Raw genomic sequence first — 17,921 nt, forward strand, 5'->3', positions numbered from 1 at the left:
CTTACAGCGTGAAAAGTTAATGTTTATTCTAGCTGTTTACATAAGGCTATCCGAAAGTTAGTTCAAGTTAACCTGATTTTTCAAACAGCCCGAGAAAATCTATTCTACGTCCTTCTTAAAAATAAGGATATAGAGCAGATTACCACAGCTGTCTGATTTATCAAGTATTTCCCTATTTCGAAAATGGTTTAGTATCTAAAGCTGATATTATTAGTCTAACGTCAACAGCCATGTTTGTTTGCCTATTGTTTTCAGTTGACCAAAAAACAACAGGTAAAAAAACAGATGTTGATGTAACCTAAACTTAGTTTTGATAAATTTGTTATAATCTGACGCAGCAAAAAGATGAAAATGAAATAAATTTGGACCTATTTATGAGCGTTGTTTTGTTTTTATGGTTTTAGTTAAATTTTCAGCTAATCAGGTAGGAAAAAGATGGAAATGAAATAAATTTGGACCTATTTAAGATTGTTGTTTTGTTTTTACGGTTTTAGTTAAATTTTCAGGTAGTCGAAAAATATCAGCACAAAATTTGGCAATTATGGGAATGGTTTATATGCTAATTTTGTTTTTGTGCTATACTTTGGAAAGCTATTTATTGTTAGGAAATGAAAAGCTTTAGGTTTAGAAGAGAAATCCTTAACCAGTTGCCCCCCATTAGAGAGATTCTTAGTGACTATCAGCTCAATTTGATGTCATTTGTGAAAATCCACCCAAGCTAGACCAATGCCATTCAGTGCTCAATTCTCTGCCTTCGAATCATCCGTCGACACACCTACTACGTGAGCCGGGGAGCACGTTCTTGCACCCACGTTTTCCATCCTCAACAGTGAAACATTCCCAGACATATTGTTTGCAGACAAGCAACTTTCTTGATCGAAATGGTTATCTATTTATTTTTTTGGAAAAAGGTGTGGTATTATAACAAAATGAATGAAACTCTAAAAACATGAGAAGCAAACTCTCACCTTCCTTCACGCTGTCCTCCCCACTTGGGAACAAACGGCCAGATCTTCCAAGTGTCCAACTGCCCCCAGCATGAATTACAGGATCAGACAAAGTTTCCCAGGATTTCTCAGTTGGAATATCTCAGAGGACATCAGAATTCACACCTTCTCAGAGGCAGAGCTTCCACAGCCCAGCAGGGACGAGGTTGGCTAGATTTAAACATGACCTTTCCCAAGTGATGGGCTCCTAATCTTGTGCGTGTGCCACCTGAGGTCTGAAATTAAATAAGAACTTAAAAAATAATAATGAAATGTTAATGGCCTTAGAAACCAACCAACAATTCTTGATGACACCACTGGTTTCCCCATGAAATGACTCAAAAATAAAGAATAAGTGAAGAAATTCTATACTTATGACGTGTCACTATTCAGATTTGGGTAGTGCTTCTGATTAGTCGTGCCACAAGGATAATGTGTCTCAACCAATCAGACGCCATACCCAGATATGGCTAGTGACAAGTCATGAGTCATCATTTTGTCGGAAAACCAGTGATAGCATCTCGAAAAGTCAGGTGTTTTCAAAGGCTTAGCTAAGGCAAGCCTAGCAAAAAATTAATAATATTAAGATAACTAATGCAAGCTCATTAGCATATTAAACAAAGCTAGATACTTCTTGGTGCTACAAGTGCCCTCGTAATGTAAACATGTATTCAACTAATTCTTTGATTATGTGCAGAAAAATGAAGAAAAAAAAGAATGCCAAGGTGTAAATTCCTACAACTAACATGCCAGACCTTTTGAAAACCTATGGAAATTGAAAAAAAAATTACAGAGAGCAAATGTAACACCAAGAAAATTAATATATTTAAATAGAATGTAAATGCAATCAATAGTCTGCAGTCTGTGAAACCTGTGTAAAAGAATAAGTTCTCAAAAGTTAATAAAAAAATTCTTACTTCTTCAAGTTGCCTAGAAAAAAAATTAAGCAGAGGCAGACTGGAGATTGCCTTAGACGTAACGTTCAAGTAAGCTAATGAATAATCTACTTTGTGTTATAATACTTAAGATCCTAATTTTCCTCAGATTTTTCCCAGGCTCACTGTTTCTTAAGAATTTCCAGTTGCTTTTGAGTTCTTTTTTAAATTAACCTGAAGATGGCAAAATCCATAGTGCACAGACCTTACTTTGAAGTGCCAACAGAGACCAAAAACAATCATCAACTTATAAACAATAAAAAAATGAAACTCTGCCTACTTGATACTTATATACATTCTCCTTACTAGTACCATAAGAGAAGTAAGAAGAACAGTAAGGAGAATTTGTCAAGTGAAATTGGGACTTCAAGGATTAAGGTCACTGTGGTTAATTGCTTTGCCATTCCTATCCATACTGTGCTGTGTAGCCTATAAATGTAGATGCAACTCCAGCTGTAGCTTCCTGGCCACTGATAGCCAGAGAGATGCCTTGGCTGACAAAGCTCAAGCTTATCTTTTCCCTTAATGGAAGATCGTCATAAGTTTTATGGTCAAGGTGTCTACATTCTATCCATATAATTATATTATAGCTCATAGGTTTTCTGTGTTTTGAAAATTTAAAGATGTATACCTGTACAGTGCCACTATATCTTGCAGCCTGTATAGTACCTGACTAAAGTAATATGTTACTTAGGAGGTTTAGAACTAATACTGTGCTAATGAGCTTGTTAAAGAATGTTTAATTCTAGCATTACATTAACACTAATACTGTATAAGTGGAATCCTGGTCCTTTGAACCTCTTGATTATTCAAATTAAAACTTGTTTTCCTTCCCCTGAACTCACTGTCTTTTTTATATTTCGCCTTGGGTTTTGTCAAACAGAAAATGGCAAGAAAGCCCAAAACAAAGCTAAAATATCTCCCTAACTCTTTGAACTCCTAGTTTTCTAAAACCAATTTCCAATTTCACAGGAGGTTCAAAAAATCATAGTTCCACTGTGTTAAGATAATACAGGAAGCAAAACAACTCCTATAATTAAGACGAGTTGCAATAGAAAGTGGACCTATGAGAAGAATTGAGTGTGTGACGAACTTTAACAAAAGGAATAAAATTAAAGCAAAGTTAAAAAATTCTGCCTGTGTGATTAATGTTTGGTGTGATAAGGTTGTAATGCTTCCCATGCCTCTCAAGATACAGGCAACATTGTGCTTCCCACTGGTCTAAGAAAATGAAAGTCAGTGAATGGCTAATGTATTTTGACTGGTAGTCCCAGACAATTACATGGAAAACAAGGCCACTCCCACCTACACTGGCAGCACAATGTCATCAACTGTATATGTGACAAAAGCTCTATAAGCCCCAGCCTACCCCCCCTACCTATCACTGATCACAGCCTCTATTTCTTTCAGACTAGATTTTCAACCTGATCCCCCTTAGTATTTATTACATCCTCCACAACTTACCTTGAAAGCCATTCCTTTTGCAGGAAATACCAGGAACTGATTTCCATCAAACCAATGCAAGAAGATTTTGCCAGTTTGTGCAAGATTATTGATCAAAAAGACCACCTTTCCCCCTAATTTCCCCTTCCCTATCGAGATAAAAAGTATCCTTTCTTCCCCCCCCCAATTATTTACCCCCCCCCCCCCCCGTCCCCCACCTCTAACTCCTCCAACCCGCCTTAAAGGCAGATAGGGGCTTAATTGAGCTTTTTATGGTTTTAGGTATGTAATAATCTATAAAATGTGTAACCTTACCCACCCAACAACTATAACTTTATATTAAATACTATAATAATATCATTATCACTATTAGTTTAGCAAGATTTCCTTTGAGCAGTGAGGCACTAGGCCCGAGGGTGGTACTTTATGAATTTTTGGGTGAGGATATGTCACTGGGGCCCTGAACCCTTAGCCCATACCAAAACTAGTTCAGCTCAATTTTGCTATTCTTACCAGGCCAAACTGGTCTTAAATTATTTTTGAAACAATTTCTCTGTATCTAGTTAGAAGAAGAAATACTATCTTTCATCTTTCATAACATTGCCAAATCCTGAGGAAATGTCATTTATAATCACTAATTAAAATAATTATTCTTGGCTACAGAGATTCATTCATCATTGTCTTGCAAGAATGAACCCTTTTCCCTTTTCTTCCCAGAGGTGAATCTCCTTTGTAAAATTGAATGATGTGTGTACTACTCAAAGGAATCTTGTGTTTGAAATTAATTTGTAAGTAAAGTACAAATAAGCCTCTAGATTTTTTTCAAAATATGAATTTTTTTGGAACAAAATAATCCAATTTGAAAAAAAAACTTGCTTAATTTAGGAAAACTTTACCTAATTGTTAAGTCTCTGTCCAGTTGCTAAACTGAACTGGATGGTGCCTCATTTACTTCAAAAAATAAAGAAACTGCTGATAACATTTTGTCAGTGACACTTATTTGTACAAATATGGTGGCACACACACTGTATAATAAATCATTATTCCTGTAATACAGATACCTTAAGTATTCCCTCCAATAGTGAATCACAGAATTCCTAATTAAAATTTGACCTCACTACATATAATCAGCAATCTACTCTAAAGCTGCAAATAATGTGCTGAAGATCCTAAAGTGACTGAATTTTGATTGGATAAATATAAGTAAGTTGTCTTTGAATTTGGAAAGCTGTAAACCACTGGTAGAATTCAAAGAAAAAAAATTGCAAGTGAATCAATTCACTCCTGTTGGGAATACCATGGACCTGTTTTGACTAATGCATGAAGTCTTATTTGACGAAATAGTCAATATTCTTCGCTTTTTTTTGTTGTTTTTGTTTTTGGTGTTTTGTTTTTTTCACTGCCAAACTAAAGGAATTTGCCTAATTTCTGTTGAATGGGGGTTGTGGAACAACAGCTGGGTGAAAAACCTCCCTGTACGTCCACTTGCTCCTAGGAGGAAAACCCCGGGCCAGCTGTACCCCGCATTCAATGACCTCCCGGGCAGGGTCAGAAATATTCTAAAACCAAGTACCTGTGTTTAGGTAGGGTACTGGCTGTAACTGTAAGTAATAAATTATATGATTATATAAAAAGTAAACTAGGTATTAATAATGAGTTGACTTTGATGATACCATCCTCTAGTGATACCAGCCTGATCTTCACTGTTGAACTCCTGTATTGAGCTATTGATGAATCGCTGACCAGTTTGCCAAATCTGTTGTTCTTTTCAGCCTAAGAAAAAAATAAAAATCATTTTCACTCAATTGTTAACTTATTTGTTACTTGTTGCTGACTTTTGGCTGGTAGGTATTTATAAGAACAGAGTTAAGCAAGGGATGTACCAATAATTCAAAGTCTAAGATTGAGTCACAAACGTAAATGGCTTCATAGGATGGGAGTAGCTACCAGAACACATGGTGCACATGTGCATACCTACAAAAGACTACAAGACTGACTGCAATGACTAAGATGACTAATGAGGTAACTAGGGTGACCTGAATGACTTTGATAACTGAGGTGACTAGGATGACTGGATTAACTGGGATGAATGAGATGACTAAGATGACTGAGGTGACTGGGATGACTAGGATGACTGGGATGACTGTGATGACTAGGATCACTAGGATGACTGTGATGACTAGTATAACTAGGATGGCTGGGATGACTGGGATGATCTGGATGACTGGAATGACTAGGAGGATTAAGATTACTGACATGACTAGGAGGACTGGGTTGAATGGGATGACTGGGATGACTAGGATGATTTGGATAACTTAGGTGACTGGGATGACTGTGATGACTGGGATAACTAGAAACACTGTGCTGACTAGGATGATTGGCATGACTAGGACTGGGATGACAGGGATGACTTGGATGGCTAGGGTGACTGGGATGACTTTGATGACTAGGGTGGGATGACCAATGCTGCTGGGATCACTACAATAACTAGGATAACAGGGCTTACTGGGATGAAAAGGATAGGTAGAATAACTGAGATGACTAGGGTGACTGGGATGATTGGGATAAGTGGGATGACTAGGATGGCTGGAATGACTTGCATGACCAGGATATCAACAGGATGACTAGTATTACTGGGATGACTAGAAAACCTGGGATGACTATTTTGACAGGGGTGACTGGTGTGAAAAGGATGTGTAGAAGAACTGGGGTGACTAAGATGACTACAGCAATGAGATAACTGAGATGACCAGGGTGTCTGGGATGACTGGGATGAATAGAATGACTAGGACAGGGTTGTCACTAAGGGCCGGGGGCCGGGGATTTTCCCCGGCTACTCAGAGCATGGTCCCCGGCTACTTTCATCGTTAAATTAAACCAAAAGAGCACCAGAAAATTCTACATTATAAAGGACATAAGCATTGAATTATAGCACACCTTTGAAACACCCAAAGACTATGCATCATACTAAATGCAAGTTTCATCTTCAGCAGGTTTAAGTGATTTTGGAAAACTCGTGGGCAAAAACTAAGAAATGTCGAAGAAAGACATCTTACTTAGATTTGGTACTAGTACACACGCGCGAGAACTCTCCGTTCGCAAAAAGTCAATTTCAACCGTTGTGTCGGCTTTGTGTTGAACATGTCGAAGAAGCAGCAAAGGAATCTGCACTCTTTGTTCACGATGAAAGATCTGAGTAGATCTCTGTTGACATCACAGAAGAAGTTGAGGCTTCATCCAAGCGTTAAATTTCCCTGATGCTGATGTTGATGATGATGAGGATTATGACGAAGGCTTTGAAGATGAAGACTGACTGATTGCTATGTTAAATAAACTGTCATTAGTCAGTGACCAGATCTACATTAAGCTTTTGGTATCGAGTATATAAAATAATGCATGGTCAATGGGAAATGTTCGATCATTGTCGGCAGGTCACATCCTCTCAGTTCTACTTTCAAGAAGTTATATATAAAAGAGAAGTTAAGCATTAGCATTACTTTTGCATTCTTCTCCTCGTGTCTCGTTTCGACATCTCAGCGACATTTATAAAGTATTAGCCCTGTCTTTTAAACACTTTTCCGTAGGTCAGTTTCTTCGTATGTTAAGTGATGTTTCGTTCCTAAATTCGAGACCACTAATGTTACCAGTTGTGCAGTTTAGTTTTGCCATATTTTATCCCACGATTTTTCATACATTATGCTTGTTTTCGCCTTATCATACTTTTATTTTCCAACAAACCATATTAGCCTCATGTTTGTGATGCTTTTTCATACATTCATCGACCGCTTGTCTTCTTTCCTCCTCCTCATCTGTAATAATATTAGTTTTACCTTTGATTTCCGTAAGTTGTTTTGTTCTTTTTCAGACCCAGAGCTGTATACATGTACTGTATTCCCATTTGGCGGCCACTAAAAAAAAACCCCAACGAGCCTTTACGTAAAATAAAAACTTAATATTCTAGTGTCTCAGAATGTTGTAGTTTTGTTTAATAAAGACGTGATCATCATAAAACCACCAATGATAGCTCTGCTCTTGATGAAGATTGCTTTTTTTGGGCGATAATGCCTTTTGGAAAACGGTAGAAGTTGCACTTCAAAAACTTCTTGGGGGAGCGGGGGGCTCCACGACTGCTAGCGACTTCCCCGGCTACTAACAACAAATACCCGGCAACTTGAAATCTTAGCGACAACCCTGCTAGGATGACCAGGATAACAGGGGTGACTGGGATGACTAGGGTAACTGGAATGAGTGGGATACTATGATGACTAGGGTTACCGGGATAACTGAGATAACCAGGATGACTGGGATGAGTAGAATAACTAGGACAGGAGGATGACTGGGATGACAGGGGGTTACTGGGATGACAGGGATAACTAGAATGACCGGAATGACTTGGTTGCGGGGTGCGTATCCTGTTTTGAACAAAAAATTCAAGGACTTTTGAAGGACACATTTCCCATTCTTCAAGGATTCCAATCATAGCCTTGAGTATATCTCATTTTTAGTTCTTCCACAACATGACTGCAATTTTAATTTTTATCTCGAAGGTCTTTCTGTGTTTGCTCCTCTTAGGCACTTGAGAATCTGGGTTGGATAAATTAGGCACTGAAATTCAAGGACTACTTTCAAGGACTTTCAAGGTGCATGCAAACTCTGATGTTGACTAGGGTGACTGGGATATTTGGTGTGACTAGGATGGCTGAGATAACTGGGATGACAGACTATGATTACTGGGATAACTTGGAGGACTGGGTTGACTGGGATAACTGGGGTGACAGAGATGACGGGAGTGACTGAGATGATTAGGAGGACTTACTAGGTGACTGGGATGACTGTGATAACAGGGATGACTAGAAAAACTGGGATGACTAAGACGATGAGATAACTGAGATGGTAAGGGTGTCTGGTATGACTGGGATGAATAGGATGACTTAAAAGGATGCCTGGAGTGACTGGGATGACAAGGATGACTGAGATCACTGAGGTGACTAAGATGACTAGGATGAATGGAGTGAGTGGAATACTAGGATGACTAGGGTTACTGGGATAACTGAGATAACCAGGATGACTAGAATAACTATGACAAGAGGATGACTGGGATGACAGGGGTCACTGGGATGATTTGGATGACCAGGATAACTTGCATGATTAGGATGAATAGGATGACTATTAATGAGATGACTTGGATGGCTGGGATGACTAAGACAATGGGCATGACTAGGATGCATACAATAACATGGTTTACTGTGATAACAGGGGTGACAGGGATGATTGTGATGAAAAGGACAAGTAAAATAACTGGGGTGACTAGGATGGGGTGATGAGATAACTGACATGACTAGGGTGACTGGGATAACTGTGATGATAGGGATACCTAGAATGACAGGGATGACTATGATGACTATGATGACTAGGGGACTAGGATGACTGGGACAACTGGGATGACTAGGGGGACTAGGATGACTAAGTTGATTAGGATGACTGGGATGACTGGGGTGGCTGGGATGAATGGAATGACTGAGATGACTGGGATAACTACAATGAATACAGAGACTGGGATGAGAAGGATGAATGGGTTGAATGAGATGTCTAGGGTAAAAGACACAACAGTGGTGACTTCGTTGACTAGGACGACTAGCTAGGGTGGGTGGGATAAGTAGAATGACTAAAATAACAGGGATACCTAGAATGATTGGGATGACTGGTGAGGACTAGGATGACTAAGATGAGTAGGGTGACTGGGTTGACTGGGATAACTACAATCATGGACAAAAGTCCTTGGGACAGTAATGCAATATTCATTTTTTACTGTCATTTCTGGGTTCCCTCATAAAACGGTGCATCCTTTTTGAAATTTTCTTGCTGTTCTCCCTCCACCCCCCCCCCCCCCACCCTATACAAAGTTGAAACTCTGAAAACATTTGCGGATCCAACTTTGTTTGTGGGGTGAGGGGAGGGGTTGGGCCTGTGTGAATTGGAAAATGCTCCAGAAATGCAAAAGTGTCTAAAGACGTTTGTCCACGATCGTAGGGTGACAGGGATGACAGGTGAGACTAGGGTTGCATTTGAGTGAGAAATACAGATTTAGATTTTGAAATTCGGATTTCAGATTTTGCAATCTAATGCAAAATCTGACTAGAGTCACAGGGATGACAGAAGTGATTACGGTGACTTGGATGACTAAAATGAGTGGGACAACTGGGATGGCTTGGATAACTAGGATGAATAGGATGACTGGAATAAGCTGGATGGGAAGGATGAGTGGGATGACCTTATCTTAAATGAAGAAGCCTGAAAAAGATTTGATACTTTAAAGGGAGAAACAATGGGATTTGGAAAATTGTGTGTACCACTAGAAAAATTCTCAACAAAATGTAGTAGTCTTAAACCAGTTAAGAAAGTTACAAAAAAGGAAAAAACTGATACCTAAAATGCCTGAAATCACCAATGGAGGACCACAATCCCTCTGCTTCTTGTCTTGAGATGTCATCCCTTTAATTGAAGAAACGTCTTTGATATCCAACTTGTGATGGGCAAAGAATCTTCAGGAACACCAAGTGGGATGGGTTCTGTTGAATAGCCAGAGATGCAAGAAATTATACAGGTAAATTTGACTGTCAGGTAGAAAGGAAGAATTACTCTCCCTGCCTATAATAATATGGACGCCATTTTTCTGCAAAAACGTTTCCTACTAGATTTTAACAAAAAGATTTGCTTGTAATACGTAAGAAATTTTTAAATTTTGTGATCTGACAACAGTTTTATGTTGGTTTGTGAAACATTAATTGTTTAAGTAAATAAGATAAGCAATTACTAATAAAATGGCTGTGCAACAGCAGCTGGGTGATTATAACCACTGCAAATCTGCACTTCCTCATCAGAGAAAAACCGTGAGCCAGAATAACCCCACACTCACGATGCTTTCCAAAAGTCAGAACGAGCTGGCTGGACCAAGGCTGGAATGGTCATTTTGACAACAAAATAGGCTTTTACAAAGAGTTTTTGCTAAAAAACCAACTCCTTCGTGCACACTATTTAGGATATGTCTGACTGAATAGTTTTGATTAAAAGTGAAATTCTCATTGGGGCAGGAATGGTCTGGCCAGTCAGTTTTGACTAATGGAAAGCACCCTTGGTGATCTCCCAGGCTGGGTCATAGACAGAGTGTAAAACCAAGTCTCAGTAATGAAGTAGAGAAACTATTTGTAATAAATTATTCCTACATACCAAACCAGTTGTAATTCCTAGACTGTGATGCTGTTGTCCTCTAAATCCAAAGACTGCGGTCAATTTCTTTTAACTTCTGACCAGTTTGCCTTATTTGCTGTCTTTTTCTGCCTGAAAAAATATACCAACTGTTTTCGTCAGCACATAAATTGGTGATGACATGATTGTCACTTTTTGCTAAAAATCTCAACTGTCCTTGCAATCCATATAAACACCTTATGAACATGAATAAAGGATAGTAACATTTCCTAGATGGAGAAGATCAACCATTCAGATTTAAGAAGTGGGAACACTTTCACTATAAATGAGCTTGAAAAATCGTGTTTGAAACAGTGTCAGGACTTAAGTGTGATAATATTCCATTTGATGGCACAATAGCTTAAAAACTAATGGCTGTCACTCATTTCTTAGACCCACTTATAGATGTTTGGATATCACATATAATATCTGCTTTATGTCTCATGACCAAATCCAAACAATGCTTGTTCTTAAACCATGAACTCACAGTAGAGAATTAACTCTTACCACAAGTATGGTAATAAACATTAATACCTTTCAACAATAAAACGCAGGAGCATAGCAAACATTTTTGAAGAAAGAGGTATGAACAATTTTCCAAATTCCCCTTCCCCACATCATTAAAGCCGAAATCTTTTTCAGGTTTCTTGATTAAAGGAGAGATTACGTTGCAAGCTGAAGCGTTATTAGACTGTATATGAACTGACATAACAGGAAGTTGTAAAAAATCATAAATTGGTTGTCATCAATTTATATTACATCAACAAGCTACTATCTTGTTTAACAACTTGTTTTTGACTAACAAAAGCACCCTACATTTGCATAATTGTGCCCTACTTAATCTACTGCATTTCAGTCTTCTTTGTAATGCCAGTCACCACAGTCATCCCAATTACCCTAGCCATCCCAGTTGTCCCAGTCATCCTTGTCATCTATTTCATCTCAGTCATCCCAGTAATCCTATTATTATTCTAGTTATCCAATTCATCCAATTCATCTCAGTCATCCCAGTAATCCTACTCATCCCAGTTGTCCCAGTCATCCAATTTATCTCAATCATCCCAGTTATCCTAGTCATTCTAGTTATGCCAGTCATCCTAGTAATCAGTCATCCTTGTCATCCTAATCACCCTAGTCATCACAGTAATCCCAGTGATCCCGGTAATAACAGTTATCCTTGACATCCCAGTTATTCCTGTCATCGTATAGTCGTTCAATTTATCCTAGTCATGCTAGTCATCCTTCTCATCCCAGTCACCCCACTTATCCTAGTTATCCCAGTCATTCCAGTCGTCACAGTAACCACAGTCATCCCAGCCATCCCAGTCAACCCAGACATCCCAATCATCTTAGTGATCAACGTAATTATAGTCATCAGCACAGTTTTCTTTGTCATCCCAGTCATTTTAGTAATCCCTATTATACTAGTCATTCAAGTCATCCCAGTGATCCCAGTCATTCTAGTTATCCCAGTCATTCCATGCATCCAAGTCATCTTATTTTTAAGTCATCCAAGTTGTCCAAGTCATCCCAGTTATCCTAGTCATCCTAATCCAACAACTCATCCAAGTACCCAGTACTCAAGTCATCCTACACATCACAGTCACCCCATTTATCAAAGTCATCTTAAGTCATTTCAGGCAACCGAGTTATATTAGTCACCCTAGTCATCCAATTCATCTCAGTCATCCTTGTCATCTAAGTCATCCCCTTCAGCATCGTGATCCAAGTGATAACAGTCATCCTAGTCATCCCAGTTTAAAGTCACCATATATAGTCATCCAAGTCATCCTAGTCATACTTGCCATCCTAGTTATCCCAGTCTCCCTTGTTGTCCTGATCATCCCAGTCATGACAGTCATCCCAATCATCTTAGCTATTTTAGTTATCACAGTCAACCTAGTCACCTCAGTCATCCTAGTCATCAAAGTCAACGCAGTTATCCTAGTCTCAGTCATCTTCTGGTAATTCCTGTTATACTAGGTCATGGTAGTCATTCATTCTAGATATCCCAGTCATCCCAGTCAACCTTGTAAATCAAGTCATCCTGGTCATCTTTGAACCAACTCATCCTAGTACCCAGTATTTAAGTTATCCTACACAGTCACCCTATTCATTGAAGTCGTCTTAGTCACCCTACTAGCTAGTAATCCTAATCATCCTAGTCATCCTAGTCTTTCTTATTGGTCAGTACAAAACATGGACCAAGGAATGCTGACCAAGGACTGCACACTAGGTATAAAATGTGGACTATGTATCAAATGTGGACTGCAGACTACATTGGTAAAAACTGTGCTAGTTGTTTCTATGTAAGTTAAAATAAGATCAAAAGATCACTAACTAGCACAACACCTGAGTTTAAGTAATAAATACTCCTAGAAATTCTTGGTGGAGGTGTACAGCCCAGTTCTCCAAACCACTAGCCTGACCAAAATGCTATTAACTGGATGAATAGAGATGACTGAGATAAGGGGGGATGACTGGGATGACAAGGGTGACTAGGATGACAAGGGTGACTGCGACGACTAGGGGGACTGGGATGACTAGAGTGAGTGGGATGACTGGGAGGTTTAGGGATGACTGGTGATAACTGGGAGGGATGGAGCTAACTGGGATGACTAGGGATGACTGGAATGACTGGGATGAATAGGGGTGACTAGGAATGACTGGGATACCTGGGATGACTGAGATGACTAGGAATAACAGGGATGACTGGAATGACGGGGATGATGAGGGATAACTGACATGACTAGAGATGACTGGGATCACTGGGGATCACTGGGATGAGTAAGATGTCTAGGGATGACTAGGGATGACTAGGGATGACTGGGATGACTAGGGATGACTGGGATGACTAGGATAACTGGAATGACTAGGAATAACTGGGATAACTGGGATAACTAGGAGGACTGGGATGACTAGGGATGACTGGGATCACTAAGGAGGACTGGGATGACTGGGAATAGTAATAATAATATTTAATACTTGATATTGTGCAAATTAACATATATCAAATGATCAAATGTGCATTACAAACTATTAAAACTAACTAAAAATATATTAAAATATTGAATTAAAACATGGATATACATGGTATCTGTTAATGACCCCTTACTTGCTTATATACACTAAAGCTATTACTAAAGGTTATTATAACTAAAAGAAATTGAAAAGAAAACGAAACGAAAAAGAAATGTGACATTATAACTGCTTGAATAAGCTTAAGTTTGAGGGACAGATTCGTAAAATCCGTCGTAAAGTTAGTCAACAGGTTGCTGTTCTCAATCGTTTGAAGTAAATATTGCCTTTTGAATTGAGGATAGATATATATCGTGCTTTTATTGCACTCCATTTCAATTCCTGCGCAGAGTCATGGCTTTACTGTGGTAAAAGAGGTTGCGCCAAACTTGAAAAAATCAATGACCAAGCCCTTTGCTTTGTGACCCGTGGCAAGTCAACCACGTACGAGACGTTGCTAAAACAACTAAACCTGCAGTCCCCACTTAATCAAAGAATTGTTAAAATGGCCACTGGTGTTTACAAAGCTATCCATGGGTATAAAGTCCCCAGAGGAATAAGAGAGCTATTGCATGAACGATCAACTAATTATAATCTTAGAGGAAAACACATTCTCGAGCTACCCAAAGTAAATACAACCACCTATGGACTTAAATCGTGGCGTTATACTGCAGCTAAGATGTAAATACATTTTGCTTAGTTTTAACATCATTATGTAATAATCTCGTGATCTACTCGTAGTTTTAATAATTTTTAACTGTATTTATATATTTTTATATAGGTTTTTATGAGAAATCTTCTCTTTCTATTATTATTTCTAGTTTATTTATTTATTTTTTGTGGCATGTCTGTAAAGTAGCTAATTAGCTAAGAACATTGACCACGTTAAATAAAGGGTATTGTATTGTATTGTATTGAACTATAGATTTCCTGTCATCATGACTCAAATACTTGCTATTGCATTTAATATCATACAGATGATAAATAACAGCTTGCCACATACTTTTATGTGCAGACATGGTGAGGTTTATATCAAACTACGTCCCGAGGTTGCTAACAATCGTTACAGTTAGCACTTTTGCTTGGCTGACCACAATTTTAGATACATTAACATTATCTAATTGAGTGTGTGTGCCAATAATCATAAATTCTGTCTTATTATCATTCAGTTTTAGCCTATCTGCAATCATCTGATGTCTGGGATGGGTAGGAATGACTGAGATGACTGGAATAACAAGGAGGGATAACTAAGGATGACTAGGGATGATTAGAGATGACTGGAATGAATGGGATAACTTGGATGACTGGGATGAAAAGGCATGACTATGGAGGACTGGGATGATTGCAGATAACTAGGGATGACTGGGATGATTAGGGATGAGTGGGATGACTATGCATGGCTGGGATGACTGGGATAACAGGGAATTATTGGGATGAGTAGAGACGACTGAGATAACTACGGATGATTGGGATGGCTGAAATGACTGGGATGGTTGGCATGACAAGGAATGAATGGGATGACTGAATGGGATGACTAGAGGGGAATGGGATTACTGGGATGACTTGGAAAGAATGGCATGACTGGCATGGCAAAGTTGACTGGGATGAGGGGAATGACTGGGGGTGACTTGAATGACTGGGGTGACTAGGAATAACAAGGAGGGATGACTAAGGATGACTAGGGATGACTAGAGATGACTGGAATGAATGGCATAACTTGGATGACTGGGATGAAAAGGGATGACTATGGAGGACTGGGATGATTGCAGATAATTAGGGATGACTGGGATGATTGGGATGACTAGGATTGAATGGCATGCCTGGGTGTCTGAGAAGACTAGGGACGAATGGCATGACTAGAGATGACTGGGATGACTGGGATGACTAGGGATGATTAGGGATGACTTGTTTGACTACTGACTAGGGATGACTAGGATGACAGGGGACAGGGATGATTTAAATTACTAGACCTGAAATTCTCCATAGGCAAGGATACTATTGTTATTGTATGTCAATGCCCAAACTTAAGAACCAACTCCACCATATTCTAGTTCTCAACAGGTATAGTTGACTGGAGTTACCAAAAGTTTAGTGGTGAAAGACTTAATTTGTTCGTAAAGCCATGACCTGAGACAAGAACCCTTGACATGTAATATACCTTGTTAATTAAGTCATGAATCATGTCAAGCCGATTGACCTGTACCCATCCGAACGTATTATTTCATTGGTCCCTATAACCTGCATTACCTATTGTTTTCAGAGATAGGGGCATTGATATGTCACCATTCTTATTGTTTTTTCAGCCAATCACAAACCTTGTTTGGAATACGTGCAGGTCGGCGCTGTCAAGCAAGCTACAGTGTACATGTAACATGCTTGAATCTCCCATAAACAGAGATGAGGGATTGCAATGCTTTCAGTGGAACACTAAGGTAAGGATTCATAAGCCTGTTATTAGTTAGTTAAACATTAGGGAGCTTTAGCAATGGCAACATTAATGGCAACAAGAATGGCAAAAATGAGACACAAAACAACGACTTAGCAGAAGTGTCACACTGTTTCATACATTTCTTTGCCGTCACTGCATGACTATGATGTTACAATCCTTAATTTCACATCTTATGGAGGATATAAACAAGCAATGATGAATTTTTCTTTCTCTTTCTAGACATGATTGTGGTCCCCAAGAATTCAACTCCACGGAAATTTGCTTTTCTTATTACATGTAATTTTGGCAACACCTTCATTTTGCGATTTTTTAGTGGCGATTATTTAGCGGAACTTTAATTTAGTGACTTTTTGTAAATTTTGGAACATAAGTCAATTAATTTTTGCAATTTCATGCACTGAGACTTTTGTGAATTTAGGTATTTAAAACTTTGACAATGACAATAGAACATTTATGACGTCAATAGCTTCACTTAAATCAAAATCATACAACATTCTAAAACTTAATTTTGAAGGAAACAAACAAAACTGCAACTGTTATGTAGTATCTTAATGCTGTCCTCGCTCATATTTAACGTACATTGTCAGACAAAGTCAGTTCTCCCTTCACGAGTACCTAACCATTAACATTCTAACCACATGGTGGAATTTCATCTTGTACTCACTTTAATTAAGGGATGATTTAACTTTAGCCACACTTAGTTTTGGTGCATTTTAGTTTAGCAATTTTTAGAAAAATCGCTTAAAAGTGTCTCCAAAACTTTATGTAATAAGGTATATTTGACATTTTCCGAGATTTGCAACTGTTATGTCATATCTTAATGCTGTCCGCACTAATATTTACCACACATTGTCACACAAAGTCATTGCTCCTTTCACGAGTGCCTGTAATGTAACCATTAATATTCTGACTAGCTGGCGGAATTTCATATTGTACTCACTTTAATTTAGGTAAGATTTAAATTTAGCAACTCTAAGTTTTGGTGCTTTTTGATGTAGCGATTTTTGAATTAAAGTTTCGCCAAAATTTTATGTAATAAGGTGCATTTAACATTTTCAGCAAATTGAAATAAATGCAACAAGGTTTGAAAAAAGTGACATTTTAAAATTTGTTTCCGTCACCGTCATCGATGCTAAAGCTCCCTGGCTGTACCTCACAAGAGGGTAAGGTGGAAAAAGTCTTTGAACAGAGGACACAGAAATCACAAATAAACTTTATGCTTACAGTCATTTTAGTCTTGTTTTCTGTTTTCCTTGGCTTGGGTCCCACCATTGCTTTTCTTTTTGTGGCTACTGCATGACAGTTATCTGCTGTATACGTACACTTGACTGCTGTCAAATAAACATTAAAATGAATTCATTAGCTAACCAAGGATACCTCAAGCACTGCATTACCAGTTTCTGGACAAGATACAGGTTTTAAGACAATACAGACTAAAAAGACTTAAGACTTGCTGCCAATAAGGAAGTCATGTTTGGGTTCAAATGAGAACAGCAAAATAATCGGCAGGGCTTATTCTAGGAATAATTTGGTCCCCTTTCAAAATAATTATTGTAGAGGGTGTTTTTTCTTTTCAAGAAAGAGGGCCAATTGAGTTTAGACCTCCTTTCTTTTAAAATTAGGAAGTGAGAAAAAAAAAACACTGATAGAAGCATAGCTCATAATAGGGGCCATATCTCCTAGCCTCCAGATTAGAGTGTGAAATCTCTCAGATAATCGCCAAAATTTGCCATTTCCTCAGTAGACTCGACTTTCTAACAATGAAATTTCAACTATTTTGCATTGTTTGAGCTATTTTAATGTTAAAATCCAATGTTATAAACTCCGGTTGCCATTGTAATATAA

At 38.4% G+C, this 17,921-nt stretch overlaps 1 long non-coding RNA gene across 1 annotated transcript; it reads right to left on the reverse strand.

Annotated features, from left to right (window-relative positions):
* Positions 1-3,611: 3,611 nt before the first annotated feature.
* Positions 3,612-10,640, reverse strand: LOC140941421 (uncharacterized). The gene is made up of 3 exons (XR_012166459.1): positions 10,592-10,640; positions 9,791-9,933; positions 3,612-5,137 (listed from the first exon to the last, which is right to left on the reverse strand). It is a non-coding gene; the product is annotated as an uncharacterized lncRNA (long non-coding RNA).
* Positions 10,641-17,921: the final 7,281 nt, after the last annotated feature.

The sequence above is a fragment of the Porites lutea genome, chromosome 6 (assembly GCF_958299795.1).
Source record: "Porites lutea chromosome 6, jaPorLute2.1, whole genome shotgun sequence".
Classification (NCBI taxonomy): domain Eukaryota; kingdom Metazoa; phylum Cnidaria; class Anthozoa; order Scleractinia; family Poritidae; genus Porites; species Porites lutea.